The 15,990-nt window shown below is 44.7% G+C and overlaps 2 non-coding genes across 2 annotated transcripts; one reads left to right on the forward strand and one right to left on the reverse strand.

Moving 5' to 3' along the window:
- Nucleotides 1–13,550: 13,550 nt before the first annotated feature.
- Trnas-cga lies at nt 13,551–13,625 on the reverse strand. The gene has a single exon. It is a non-coding gene; the product is annotated as a tRNA-Ser (tRNA).
- Nucleotides 13,626–14,071: 446 nt separating this feature from the next.
- Nucleotides 14,072–14,146, forward strand: Trnas-cga. Its single transcript has one exon. It is a non-coding gene; the product is annotated as a tRNA-Ser (tRNA).
- Nucleotides 14,147–15,990: the final 1,844 nt, after the last annotated feature.

Genomic DNA, 15,990 nt, shown 5'->3' on the forward strand with positions numbered 1-15,990 from the left:
CATATCGGCTGCATACTGGCGAGGCATTCGTCTTCATGGACGACAATTCGCTGCCCCGTCGTGCACATCTTGTGAATGAGATTCTTCAGGATAACGGCATCGCTCGACTAGAGTGGCCAGCATGTTCTCCACACATGAACCCTATCGAACATGCCTGGGATAGATTGAAAAGGGCTGTTAATGGACGACGTGACTCACCAACCACTATGAGGAATCTACGCCGAATCCCCGTTGAAGAGGGGGACAACCTGGACCAACAGTGCCTTGATGAACTTGTGGATAGTATGCCACGACGAATACAGGCATGCATCAGTGCGAGGGGACTTATTACTGGGTATTAGAGGTACCGGTGTGTACAGCAATCTGGACCACCATCTCTGAAGGTTTCGCTGTATGGTGGTACAACATGCAATGTGTGGTTTTCGTGAGCAATAAAAAGGGTGGAAATGCTATTTATGTTCCCAGAATGAGATTTTCACTCTGCAGCGGAGTGTGCGCTGATATGAAACTTCCTGGCAGATTAAAACTGTGTGACCGACCGAGACTCGAACTCGGGACCTTCGCCTTTCGCGGGCAAGTGCTCTACCATCTGAGCTACCGAAGCTCGACTCACGCCCGGTACTCACAGCTTCTGCAAGGTTCGCAGGAGAGCTTCTGTAAGGTTTGGAAGGTAGGAGACGAGGTACTGGCAGAAGTAAAGCTGTGAGTACCGGGCGTGAGTCGTGCTTCGGTAGCTCAGATGGTAGAGCACTTGCCCGCGAAAGGCAAAGGTCCCGAGTTCGAGTCTCGGTCGGGCACATAGTTTTAATCTGCCAGGAAGTTTCATATCAGCGCACACTCCACTGCAGAGTGAAAATCTCATTCTGGAAACATACCCCAGGCTGTGGCTAAGCCATGTCTCCGCAATATCCTTTCTTTCAGGAGTGCTAGTTCTGCAAGGTTCGCAGGAGAGCTTCTGTAAAGTTTGGAAGGTAGGAGACGAGGTACTGGCAGAAGTAAAGCTGTGAGTACCGGGCGTGAGTCTTGCTTCGGTAGCTCAGATGGTAGAGCACTTGCCCGCGAAAGGCAAAGGTCCCGAGTTCGAGTCTCGGTCGGGCACACAGTTTTAATCTGCCAGGAAGTTTCATATCAGCGCACACTCCACTGCAGAGTGAAAATCTCATTCTGGAAACATCCCCCAGGCTGTGGCTAAGCCATGTCTCCGCAATATCCTTTCTTTCAGGAGTGCTAGTTCTGCAAGGTTCGCAGGAGAGCTTCTGTAAAGTTTGGAAGGTAGGAGACGAGGTAGTGGCAGAAGTAAAGCTGTGAGTACCGGACGTGAGTCGTGCTTCGGTAGCTCAGATGGTACAGCACTTGCCCGCGAAAGGCAAAGGTCCCGAATTCGAGTCTCGGTCGGGCACACAGTTTTAATCTGCCAGGAAGTTTGATATTTATGTTGATCTCTATTCCAATTTTCTGTACAGGTTCCGGATATCTCGAAACCGAGGTGACGCAAAACTTTTTTTGCTGTGTGTATGTGGTCGTTGTCGACGTCCAGAAACTACTCGTTTCAATCGGTCCTACACGTGTTCGATTAAGTTCATGTCCTGGCAGCAGGCGGGCCATTCTATTCTGGTAGTCCTAGCATGCTGGTGGGACGTGTCCAGGAGAGCAGTACGATGAGCACGTGATTATCATCCTTCAAGATGGAACTGTCTCCAAAATTCTGGCGTTACTCCTCCACTACCGGTTTGCGGAATCTCGTTCCCATACCGTAGAGCAGTGGGATTTCCTTCAACGATTACAAAAGGTGTCCGGTGGCCCCACATAACGCCGTCCCAGAGCATCACTCTGCCACAACCTTGTTGCACCGGTAGGACATACTGTTGAGAGCGTTGTATGTTACAAGGTTGTCTCCATATACGTTGTTTGCGATTATCGGGCTACAAACAGATCTGAGTTTCGTTCGAAAACAACACCTGACACCAACCTGGAGGCCTACATTCTGCATGATTTGTTGCTCATCTGTAACAGAGTCCATGGTGCTATGGTGTAAGACGTGATGCTAGCCTAGGTGGTCGGGAACGGAGAGTAGTGTCATGCTATCGTCTGCTAACAGTTTGATGGAACAAATGTCATCCTGTAACCTCTTCGAATGCCGAATTCAGTTCTGGAGCTCTCAGTCCACAGTTCCTTTCAATAAAAAGTCGTAGATATCGATCATCCTCACATCACTTTGGCTCCGGTACTGACGACGAGCAACTTCCGTGGTTGACAAATCATCTGCGTGTAACGTGATGGTGCAGAACCGAACACTGGTCGCGATTGTCATTTGTGGAATGGTGAATGCTAACTCTAATGTTCCACAGACATCTCTAACGCAGAACTACTGATGCTTTACTTTCAAGTGAAAATCTGCAGTCCAGTCGAGTGCGGCGTTCTACCCGTAGTTAGGGCTCGTGGTAACTGTGTGTGTATTTACAACTTCAGGGGTGACCTTCCGATCGTTGCAGGAACAGTAACAGTCGCAACACAAAGGCACAACAGATCGGGGTGAGGCAAAACTTTTGTTGACGAGTGTATATACGATTTCAGGATTATAATACTTTCATTACATTATCAGCAAGAATAATACGTTAATATCACATTCTGATACGTTTAGCTGCTTGTTATCTGCAATAAATCCGCAAGTAATTAGGATACCCCTATAATACATTACTTATACATTGAAGCGCCAAAGAAAGTGGTAGATGCACGCGTATTCAAATACAGAGATATGTAAACAGGCAGAATACGGTTCTGCGGTCGGCAACGCCTATACAAGACAACAAGAGTCTGGCGCAAGTTGTTAGTTAGGTTACTGCAGCTACAATGGCAGTTACCTAGATTTAAGTGAATTTGAACGTGGTGTTACAGTCGGCTCACGAGCGATGGGACCCAGCATCTCCGAGGTAGCGATAAATGTAAATGTCGTGTGACTAGGGCCTCCCGTCGGGTAGACCGTTCGCCGGGTGCAAGTCTTTCGACATGACGCCACTTCTGCGACTTGCGTGTCGATGGGTATGAAATGATGATGATTAGGACAAATGTCCTTGAGAGGAGAAAATCTCCGACCCAGCCGGGAATCGAACCCGGACCCTTAGGATTGACATTCTGTCGCGCTGACCACTCAGCTACCGGGGGCGGACGAGGTAGCGATGAACTAGGGACTTTCCTGTGCGACCATTTTACAAGTCTACCGTGAATATCAGGAATCCGGTAAAGCACCAAATCTCCGTCGTCTCTGCGACCGGAAAAAGCTCCTGCAAGAAAGGGACCAACGACGACTGAAGAGAATCGTTCAAAGTGACAGAAGTGCAACCCTTGCGCAAATTGCTGCAGATTTCAATATGATCAACAAATGTCAGCGTGCGAACCATTCAGTGAAACATCAGTGATACGGGCTTTCGGAGCCGGACGTCTACTCGTTTACCCTTGATGACTGCACGACACAAAGCTTTACGCCTCGCCTGGGCCAGTCAACATCGACATTGAACTGTTGATGACTGGAAACATGTTGCCTGGTCGGACGAATGTTGCTTCATATTGTACCGAGGGGATGGACAGGTACGGGTATGAAGACGACCTCATGAATCTATGAACCGTGCATGTCAGCAGGGGACTGCTCAAGCTGGTGGAGGCTTTGTAATGGTGTCGGGCGTGTGCAGTTGGAGTGATTTGTGACCCCTGATACGTCTAGATGCGACTCTGACAGGTGACATCCTGTTTGATCATCTGCATCCATTCATGTCCATTGTGCATTCCGACGGACTTGGGAAATTCCAGCACGACAGTGCGTCAGCCCACGCTTCCAGAATTGCTACAGAATGATTCCAGGACCACTCTTCTGAGTTTAAACACTTCCGCTGGCCACCAAACTCCCCAGACGTGAACATTACTGAGCATCTCTGGGATGCCTTGCAACGTGCTATTCAGAAGAGATCTCCACCCCTTTGTACTCTTACGGATTTATGGACAGCTCTGCAGATTCATGGTGTCAGTTCCCTCCAGCCGTAGTCCAGACTTCAGTCGAGCCCATGCCACGTTTTGTTGCGGCACTTTTACGTGCTTGTGGGGGTCCTACATGATGTTAGGCAGGTGAATCAGTTTATTCGGATCTTCAATGTATCTGGAAATATGTTATGCCTAAAATGAAAGCTTTCTTTTAGAGTAAAATGTCTTTGACTACATCAAATAAAAATTCTACTGCTTATACAGGGTGTTACGAAAAGGTACGGCCAAACTTTCAGCAAACATTCCTCACACACAAAGAAAGAAAATATGTTATGTGGACATGTGTCCGGAAACGCTTACTTTCCATGTTAGAGCTCATTTTATTACTTCTCTTCAAATCACATTAATCATGGAATGGAAACACACAGCAACAGAACGTACCAGCGTGACTTCAAACACTTTGTTACAGGAAATGTTCAAAATGTCCTCCGTTAGCGAGGATACATGCATCCACCCTCGGTAGCATGGAATCCCTGATGCGCTGATGCAGCCCTGGAGAATGGCGTATTGTATCACAGCCGTCCACAATACGAGCACGAAGAGTCTCTACATTTGGTACCGGGGTTGCGTAGACAAGAGCTTTCAAATGCCCCCATAAATGAAAGTCAAGAGGGTTGAGGTCAGGAGAGCGCGGAGGCCATGGAATTGGTCCGCCTCTACCAATCCATCGGTCACCGAATCTGTTGTTGAGAAGCGTACGAACACTTCGACTGAAATGTGCAGGAGCTCCATCGTGCATGAACCACATGTTGTGTCGTACATGTAAAGGCACATGTTCTAGCAGCACAGGTAGAGTATCCCGTATGAAATCATGACAACGTGCTCCATTGAGCGTAGGTGGACGAAACTAAAATGAGCTCTAACATGGAAATTAAGCGTTTCCGGACACATGTCCACATAATATCTTTTCTTCATTTGTGTGTGAGGAATGTTTCCTGAAAGTTTGGCCGTACCTTTATGTAACACCCTGTATACAGCATGGAACACACACTTAGAAGCCACGCAAAAGTCAAATGAAGATGTACCTTAACCCGGTCCTACCGCATATAATAACACGCTGCCCCTGCCCCCATACATTATACATACTGTTTTTCAATTCATACCTTTTGATATACAATACAAAAACTGGAAGACGGAAAAGAAGGGAGAAGGTAGCTCTATGTCGGTGGCTTAAGAAAGCTGATATTGGGAGAGTGATTGCAAGAAGTTGACTGCAGTGGGCAGGACATGTTCTCCAAGCAGAAGGTACTCTCCCTAACAACGTATTAGTACATCAACTAACAGGTAGGCGTCCAAGAGTTCGTCCGCGAACGAGGTGGAAAGATTGAACTTTAGTGATCCTGGAAGTAGCAGTTCCAACATCCGTTTCATTATTTTGTCAAATTTCAAAAGAAACTGTGCCATTACTACTTGTGCAACGTGCTATAAATTGAGAAAATCATTTTTTTAAAAATTTCAGATAAGATTTGCAGACTGCAGAAATTCCGTCGTTGACATACATCGTTTTGGACAGAACAACGTTAGCTCCTCGGACGGTGGGCTTAATGATGACTGAATTCCTTAAAAAAAGCAGAAAATGGTGTCCAAGATTCAATAAATTGTTACGGCGTAAAGCCAAGCGCCAGTTGGGAACGTTAGTGCGTAGGGGGCCGTGAAGAAGACGTCAGCCAATAACACGCTGGCCGACCCCTTTATAGGACGACAACGCGACAGCAGCGGCCTCTATGCGAAGAGAACGTAAGCGCCTCCCCCGGCTGGCTGCGGCCGCTTCTACAGCAGACACGAGAGTTGGCACTTCAACACCAGCGACCTGGATAGAAGCATCCATTGCATCACTTCACTTGTACTGGAATCGTTATACTGAAGGACGTTGGTTATACTGCCTGTCGCCCTTTGCTTGCTACACATCTATGTACTTTTCAAAGTTGAATATTGTCATTTATTTTCTGTAATAAAACTCATTAATACGATTTGCTTGAATTGTTATCTAGCGTCCGAGGAGCAGGTTTGCTAGGCGCCCCATGTTCGACAACTAGGCAGGATACAACATACCGGGCGATAAAAAAGTCAGTATAAATTTAAACACTGAATAAATCACGGAATAATGTAGATAGAGAGGTACAATTGACACACATGCTTAGAATGGCATGGGGTCTTATTAGAAAAAAAATACAAAAGTTCAAAAAATGTCCGACATATGGCGCTTCATCTGATCAGAATAGCAATAATTAGCATAACAAAGTAAGACAAAGCAAAGATGATGTTCTTTACAGGAAATGCTCAATATGTCCACCATCATTCCTCAACAATAGCTGTAGGCGAGGAATAATGTGAACAGCACTGTAAAGCATGTCCGGAGTTATGGTGAGGCATTGGAGTCGGATGTTGTCTTTCAGCATCCCTAGAGATGTCGGTCGATCACGATACACTTGCGACTTCAGGTAACCCCAAAGCCAATAATAGCACGGACTGAGGTCTGGGGACCTGGGAGGCCAAGCATGACGAAAGTGGCGGCTGAGCACACGATCATCACCAAACGACGCTCGCAAGAGATCTTTCACGCGTCTAGCAATATCGGGTGGAGAGCCATCCTGCATAAACATCGTACGTTCCAGCGGGTGTTTATCAGCCAGGCTGGGGATGATGCGATTCTGTAACATATCGGCGTACCTCTCAACCGTCACGGTAGCAGTTTTGCTGTCCAGCGCCATCTGTCGGACATTTTGTGAACTTTGTTTTTTTTTTTTTGTTCTAATAAAACCCCATGTCATTCCAAGCATGTGTGTCAATTTTTACCTCTCTATCTACATTATTCCGTGGTTTATTAAGATTTCAAATTTATACTGACTTTTTGATCACCCGGTATATAATGTGCCGAAAGATTTATGTAGACTGCTTCATTACTTTTAAAAAAAATTGTGAAAGTCTCTCATATTGTAGGATGATTGAGAAGACTGGCCCCTTAAGAAATTTGATTTTGAAGTATGACACCTTATGTGCTGATCCTCTCAGTTCCCTGATTTGAATGTAGTTGAAGAGTTTGTATGACATTTTGGAGGATAAGCTGAGCAATCTATTTCCTGCTCAGAGTACACGTTCTGAATTGGCCTGCTTGTAACACCACATCGGCTGCAGTTGTCAGAGGCGCTAAGTACTCGGGACAGTGAGCTTCGTCCTGACTCGGGAAAACTTGCAGCAATTACTTAAGGAAGACAGTTTTTCAAAGAAATTTGTTTGCAGTGGCGAATCGTCATAACGTACGTGTTTGAGGCACAGAACATCAACACTACATTGTGGAACACATTCGTGATCCACTTACAGTAAATGTCTTCCTTGTCACATTTTCTTCAAACGTTCATGGGACATTTTTCTCTGTGGGGGAACTCTGATTTCTTGAACCTGGGTATGCTGCAGCAGTGACTTGTGTCACGGTTTCACCAAGACAACGGAGAATTCATTTCGCAACAAGTCGGCACTCCAGCACACTTTCTTCGGACGTTCGTAATTAGCTCAGCGCTCAGCTGCCACAGCTTTGGACTGGACGAGCTCAACTCTTCTCTGCTTTACTGGCCCTCACAGTCACCCCACTTAATTCCATGTAATTTCTTCTTGTGGGGTTATGTCAAAGATCGAGTGTTCCTGCCGCCACTGGCACTTAATTTGGAAGAGTTGTAGGGAAACGATCGCTGACATCGACCGTGACGTTTGGAGAGTGTATGGCAAGAGTTTGAATATCATAGTGACAAATGCTGTGTCACAAATGCTGCCCATATTGAGCACCTGTAATGTGAGTTAAAAACTTGGAGAGATGCTCCGTGAACTGATACGTTTCTATTTCCTCTATGTCGTTAGTATTCGTGCAGTGGTTTTCTAAAAACCCCGAGGTACTTATGAATAACCCTGTATGTACGGTGTTTGTTGATGTTTGCTCTGAAGAACCCAATTGTTGTGGATTTCCCCATTGTCCGTGTGGAAATTCAGCAGGAAGGAGGTAGTCTGAACTGTACATAGAAGCATAGGAAGAAAATCTTTTGCGACCTGCTTGCAGTCCTGAACTGCGCACCTGGCAGATCCAAGGCAAAAGCAGTCTAGCAATTTTATGCGATTTCATGATGTCTTGCTGCACTCAGTGTAATAAGTGAATTTAATAGTCATAGGGGGGGTTTATCGAAAGATTCACCTTTTTCATATCTCATAATTCTCATAGCGATGCAGAAGTTTGAAATTTGGCTCAGAGATGCCAATGATCTTGGGCTCGACGATGCTTCAAACAGCGAGGTGTGGATACTTAAAAAAAAAATAAAAAAGCTAGAGCCCAGAAGTTCATGAGCGGTGTAACGACGATAACTCATGTCGCAGTGGCACCAAAATTCACCAAAATTCTGACCAACGTCATCGCGGACGTGTCATACAATGAGAAAGGTCATCACACCCTGTCATACATTTCACACCTTCTTTTGAGCCTCTGCCTTGGAGGTCAGAACTGCGACGCCCAGCATTGAAATCACGCGGTTTCTTATGAGTGGCAGAGGAAAACATTTCAGACACACCTCCGCTCATTAACGACACGGAAAGGCTTCTGGGAATGGTGACATAAAAGGCGTGACTTTTGCACTAGAAAACGACAGTTTGCAATGTGATGAGCAACAGAACGCTACTCACCTCAGAGACCATTTCAGCTCTTCTCGTACTACACTGTGGGGCTCCATCCACACTGAACGTGATGGAACCCCTTTTGAGTGCAGCGAGACCACATTTTATGCTCTCGAGTATAGGTTGGACCACTGACGAAATCTGAACGTGATCTGAAGCAGCAACGGTTGCTTATGCATTTTCAGCCCTCCTGTTTCAAGTCCTAATATAGCGTGACTATGGGCTGTGCAGCGTTGACACATACATGAATAAAATGGCAAAGGGTCCTTCTAAGACTCTCCTGTTAGCAAAATCCTCGGTGGCACCAGCCAACTTTTATTGAAAATTTTAAAAAATGGTTCAAATGGCTCTGAGCACTATGGGACTCAACTGCTGTGGTCATAAGTCCCCTAGAACTTAGAACTACTTAAACCTAACTAACCTAAGGACAGCACGCAACACCCAGCCATCACGAGGCAGAGAAAATCCCTGACCCCGGCGGGAATCGAACCCGGGAACCCGGGCGTGGGAAGCGAGAACGCTACCGCACGACCACGAGATGCGGGCGAAAATTTTAAAAAGGAACCTACAAGATCTTCTCGAAAGCCCTGCAAAATAGAATCACCAAACAGCTAGACTCCCAACTTGGTGAATACCCAGCTGGTTTCTGTGCAAGTAGGTCCTGCACAGAACAGATTCAGAACCTCAAGACCATCCTCTCATATAGGAGCCGAGGAGGACACCCCTGGGTAGCCATTATGGTAGACTTCCAAAAGGCATATGACTCAATAGATCGACAGACACTCTTCTCTGTGGGATCTAGGCCAAGATGGGAAGACTACCAGACTGGTCCAAGCTACCCTGAAGAACTCTACCTCCAAAGTCAAATTCAGGGGTGAACTCTTCTCGAGCTTTCCCATCCAGATAGGAGTCAAGCAGGAGGATGGCCCCTCTTGCATCCTCTTCAACTGTATTCTGGAGAAAATTGTCAGAGAATGGACTTCCACAGAGTCAACAGAAGCAGAACTGAAGCTTGGGTACAAGAAAGACAATCTCAATATACCCTGTCAGCTATTTGCTAATGATCTCACACTATTGGCCAACAGCATGGAGGAGGCTACTCACCGACTACAGAGCCTCTACAGTACTGCGCCAAAAACCGGCTTGAGGGTAAACATCCAGAAGAATGAGTTCACCACCAGTATCAAGCAAGCTTCTTCTACAATCCCACTAGGAAGCAATACTATCTGTAAAGTTCCTGCAGTCAGCTACTTGATAGAATGGATTTCAGCAAGCGAGAGCGGAACCTTGACCATAGACGCCAGGTATACCAAGTTAGAGAGGGACTATCATTCGTGTAAGAACATCTTTACCTCCAAGTACCTATCCTAGAACATAAAGCCGAAGCACTACAACTCGGTAGTAAAACCCCCTGCGCTCTATGCCTCTGAGTGCCTCTTGATGAGTCTAAAGGGCCGACTCAGGAAACTAGAACTTAAAGAGAGGAAGATACTGAGGAGAGTACTAGGAGCCGTAAGACGGTACCTACAGAATCAAGCACAATAACAGCTCTGTGAACATCAGGAAGACATAGTCACATGTATGAGGAAAAGGCGACTGACCTTCTATGGGCCCATGACCCACCTGAATCACTCCAGGCTCACCAACAGGATCCTCACAGTGACAAGTAGGGGAAAGGCGTCCAAAGCCAAGTGGATCACCTCTGTTAAATCAGACTTAGATGATCTACAGATCCCATTGAAGACAACCGAGAGCCGAAGTCAATACCGACAGGCCATCCTGCAGGGAGTCTTCCCACTGTCTCACACATGCAAGAAGTGTACACGCACCACCAGACCTAAGTGAATGCATAAGAGGAAGCTGGCTCAGAGCCAGGAGATGAAGGCATACTGGACCAAGAATAAGCAGAAGACCCTAGCTAAGAGTTAAGACGAGCCCCATGATCCCTAGTAGGCCAAAACGAAGTGAAAAGAACCAGTACAGAGACGACCTGAATAGTAGTCCTAGGCGCCTGTGGACATACCGCTGGATTCGGAGGGTGACAAGGGGTTGCCTGCTTGCAGGTGACTAGGACTGCTTTGCAGGTTGTCATTTTTAAAATTCTTAATGAAGGTGGGCGCGTGCCACTGAGGAGTCTGCCGAACAGGGGTGTCTTACAGAGACCATTTGCTGTTTTATTTATGCATGCGTCAACGTCGCACAACCCGTAACCACGCCACATTAGGATGTGAAACAGGAGGGCTAAAGGACCTAAGCATCCTTTGCTGCTTCGGATCGTATTCAAATTTCGTCGATGGTTTTCAAAGATCCCTAGTGGTACCAGGCTGTTTACGATAGGGCCGTGCGGTTCTAGGCGCTACAGTCTGGAGCCGAGCGACCGCTCCGGTCGCAGGTTCGAATCCTGCCTCGGGCATGGATGTGTGTGATGTCCTTAGGTTAGTTAGGTTTAATTAGTTCTAAGTTCTAGGTGACTGATGACCTCAGAAGTTAAGTCGCATAGTGCTCAGAGCCATTTTTGTTTACGATAGCAAAAATCGCGGTATGATGTACACCAAAGGGGTGCAATCACATTCAATGTAGATGCAGCCCTATGAAGTCCAAAGAGAAGGGTTGAAACGTCCACATGTGTCATCAGTGTCCAATGTTGTCAAGAACGTCGTCCTGTCGCTCATCACACTATCAAGTGTCGTCTTCGATCGCGAAATATCTGGGAATTAAAGGTCCAGGGAAAGGGTTGGTTTTACAGACGCCCCTTACACCACACCCTGAGGCCTCCCGCGTTGAAACTGAGCGGCGGTGTGTCCGAAATGTTTTCCTCGGCCACCCGTAAGCGAACTGGTTGATTTCAACGCTAGGCGTAGCGGTTCGGACCATCATCGCAGAGGCGTCAAAAGAAGAGGTGAAATATGGGTGGTGTTGGGTAGAATTTTGATAAAATTAACCCGTCTCACAAGACCCATGAACTGAGATGTTACCTTATTTTCGCGTATGTCCTCACCTTGTTGTTTGAAGCGCCGTCAAACCCGAAGTTGACGTCTCAGGACGCCACCCTTTTGCATCTTTACCGAAGAAGACTCTAGGCACCTACGAGCCAAATTTCAAATTTCTGTGTCGCAGTGGGAGACTATTACATGGTTTCGAATACATGATCCTTTGATTCTGTTGCGTAGTCTAGAGCACTGAACACTACCTTTGACACATACAGGATAACGAAAATCATGACAGAAATAAAAAGAGGGACAGAAGTAAAAGTCAACTAATAGCTGAATACAATGAATGCTGGTACATCGCCTACCCAAAAGAAGGAAAATAGCTGCAAGAACATTTTAAAGTCATTCAGATGGTTCAAATGGCTCTGAACACTATGGGTCTTAACTTCTGAGGTCAGCAGTCCCCAAGAACTTAGAACTACTTAAACCTAACTAACCTAAGGACATCACACACATCCATGCCCGAGAGAGGATTCGAACCTGCGACCATAGCGGTCGGGAGGTTCCAGACTGTAGCGCCTACAACCGCTCGGCCACTCCGGCCGGCATGCGTGTCTGTTGAAGTCATAATATCTGAAGTCGTTAAGGAAACGTTTTACTTTTCATTATTAAATATTTTTATTCCCTCTTACTTTTTACCAATATCTATTTTTGTTTCTTGTACTTTGTTTACCGATGTTCCTATTTAACAGGGTGAAATAGCACAACTGTAACATTTTTTTTAATTAAATGACTGGCAAACGATAGCATGATTATGAAAAGCTGTTAGGAATTTTCATTTCTGACAGTGTGTTATTATGAAAACATTTTCTTCCTTTCGATAGCCACACGTTATACACAACACATGTTTTCACGTTCTCTCTTGACCAAGCATCCCACAGTGAGTAAAAAGTTTTCATATGACAGAGATATCATCAAGACAAATCACAGACAGAAGAAACGCACGAATTTCGGCTCTATCTGTGAATAAGGCCTTGGATGACAGCTTCTTCAAGGCCTGGCCTGCAAGTGTAGAGCAGGCTAGAATTGAAATCCTCAAGATCCATACTGTAATTATGTGGAACGCTTGCACAGTATGGTGTAATGATTTTGAACGAATCAGTGCATAGATTATAAACTTAATCAACTGTATGATGACCACTTACAGATTAGTTCACATAACAGGAAAGAATATTTAGTTTAATAACATTTATTTAACACTTTTCATGCAAAAATTTATAAATAAAAAAGTGTCATAGGAAAGAAGGAGACGCCCTTAAGGAGCTTTCAAATTTAACTTTGCTATCTGTTCATCGTTTAAAATTATTCGTTAAACGATCAAAAAAGCTGGTAGCAACATTATTCGTCCTTTTCTGTGCTAATGACTTTTTAATTAAAAGCAATAGGGGGCGCTTTTTCTTCTAGTATTATAGTTAAAGATATAATTTGTTTCCTTGTTTACAAAAACTTGTGGAAACTGTAGCTTTATTGTTGCACTGTAGTTAAAATACTTAACATCTAAAACAGTTAACTTCAAAATAATATTGAATGAGCATCATATATGTTTCTTATGGAATACTTCTTTGAAACAAAGCTTTCTTTTCTAAAAGTGAATTACCTCAGAATATAATTCAATCTGACATTATTAAATGAACAGAGCTAGTTATATAAAGCGATTAATGTGTTATTCTTCAAGACTTTAATGAAATGAAGTGCAAAATGTGCTAACATAAGTTCGCTATGCTGCCCACCACGAATTCTCCCCCTTGAGACCATTTCTTCATCTCAGAGTAGCACTTGCACCTTACATCCTCAATTATTTGCTGACTGGAATGAGATTTTCACTGCGCAGCAGAGTGTGCGCTGATATGAAACTTCCTGGCAGATTAAAACTGTGTGCCCGACCGAGACTCGAACTCGGGACCTTTGCCTTTCGCGGGCAAGTGCTCTACCAACTGAGCTACCGGAGCACGACTCACGCGCGGTACTCACAGCTTTACTTCTGCCAGTACCTCGTCTCCTACCTTCCAAACTTTACAAAAGCTCTCCTGCGAAACTTGCAGAACTAGCACTCCTGAAAGAGAGGATATTGCGGAGACATGGCTTAGCCACAGCCTGGGGAATGTTTCCAGAATGAGATTTTCACTCTGCAGCGGAGTGTACGCCGATATGAAACTTCCTGGCAGATTAAAACTGTGTGCCCGACCGAGACCTGAACTCGGGACCTTTGCCTTTCGCGGGCAAGTGCTCTACCAACTGAGCACATCCCCCAGGCTGTGGCTAAGCCATGTCTCCGCAATATCCTTTCTTTCAGGAGTGCTAGTTCTGCAAGTTTCGCAGGAGAGCTTCTGTAAAGTTTGGAAGGTAGGAGACGAGGTACTGGCAGAAGTAAAGCTGTGAGTACCGGGCGTGAGTCGTGCTCCGGTAGCTCAGTTGGTAGAGCACTTGCCCGCGAAAGGCAAAGGTCCCGAGTTCGAGTCTCGGTCGGGCACACAGTTTTAATCTGCCAGGAAGTTTCATATTTGTTGACTGTATTCCAATCTCTGTCTTCCCCTACAATTTATACCTTCCATGCCTCCCTACAGTACCACACAAGTTATTCCCGATGTCTAAACATTTGTTCTGTCATCCTGTGCCTTCTTCTTATCAGTGTTTTCAATATGTTACTTTCTTTGCGATTCTCCTTCATACCACATCAGTTCACACAATTTTCAACATCCTTCTATAGCACCACATCTCCAACACTTCGATTTTCTTCTGTTCCGGTTTTCCCACTGTCCATGTTTCACTACCATACAGTGCTGTGCCCCAAACGTTGATTCTCAGAAACTTCTTCCTCTGATTAAGGCTAATATATTGTACTAGTAGACTCCTCTTGGGCAGGAATGCCCCCCTTGCCTGTGCTAGTTTGCTTTTTATGTCCTCCTCACTCCGTACGTCATGTGTTATTTTCTTCCAAGACAGTGGAATTCAACTTCGTTTACTTCATGGTCACCAATTTCGATGTTATGTTTCTCGCTGTTCTCATTTCTGCTACCCCTCATTGCTTTCACCTTTCTTCAGTTTACTGTGAGTCCATATTTCGTACTTATTAGACCGTTCATTCCATTCAACACTTCCCGAAATTCTCCTCTTTCACTGAGGGCAGCGACGTAATTAGTGAATGTTATCATTGATATTCTTTTACTATGAATTTTAGTCCCATTCTTGACACTTTCTTTTCTTCTTCGAAGTACAGATTGAACAGTAGGGCCGAAAGATCACATCCCTACCTCAATCCCTTTTCAATCCGAGAATTCTGTTCTTGCTCCTCCATTCTTACTGTTCCCTCTTTGATTTTATTATCAGCCTTTCCCTATGGATTACTTCTAATTTTATCAGAATTTCGAACAACTTACACAATTCTACATTCTCGAACTATTTTTCTGGGTCCACAAATCCTATGAGCGTGTTTTGAGTTTTCTTCAGCCTTGCTTTCATTATCAAGTGCAACGTCAGAATTGTCTCTCTGTGGCCTTAACCTTTCCTAAAGCCATTCTGATCGCCGTCTAGCAGACCCTCAATCATATTATTCATTCTTCTGTGTATTACTCTTACTAACAACTTTGATGCTGAGGTGTTGAGCTGGTCGTGAGAAAATCATACAAGTCCTCCTCCTCATAGAGACCTTCAATGTATTCTTTCCACATATCTGGTATCTCCTCTGCGTTTAAGAGGGAAATTCCCTCAGCACTCTTAATAATAACGCTCCTCTTTTTATTTCATAGAAAGTGCTTTTGACTTTTCTGTATACTAAATCAGTCCGTCCGACAATTATTTCTTTTTCGATTCCCACACACGTTTCTTGTAGCGATTTCGCCTTGGATACTCTTCACTTCCCATTTATTTCATTTCTAAGTGACTTACGTTTCTGTATTCCTGACTTTACTTGAATATTTTTGTACTTCCTTCTTTCATCTATCAATTGAAGTATTCTTTCTGTTACTCAAAGATTCTTCTGAGTTGTTTGTGATACTCGAAACGTATTTTTCTCTCTTTCTTTCAACATGTATATCTAAACTGCTTTGAAGAGTTGGCGTTACTTACTAGTTCTTGTCCATATCTGATATTTATCATTAGTGTTCTACACGTGATGTGCTGATCTGGATAAGCTACCTATGTTAACTTACGAGAGAGACCAGTTGTAGAAAACTATCCAATGATTATTTTGTTGATATCTGTCTAATTGGATTAATATGATACTTCTGTTATCTGCAAAAACAACAAATTCTGCTTCATGTGTATTTAATGGAAGTCATATACATTTATGAGAAACAGTAGTACACCTCACACTGCA

This window comes from Schistocerca americana, chromosome 6, assembly GCF_021461395.2.
Source record: "Schistocerca americana isolate TAMUIC-IGC-003095 chromosome 6, iqSchAmer2.1, whole genome shotgun sequence".
NCBI classification, from domain to species: Eukaryota; Metazoa; Arthropoda; class Insecta; order Orthoptera; family Acrididae; genus Schistocerca; species Schistocerca americana.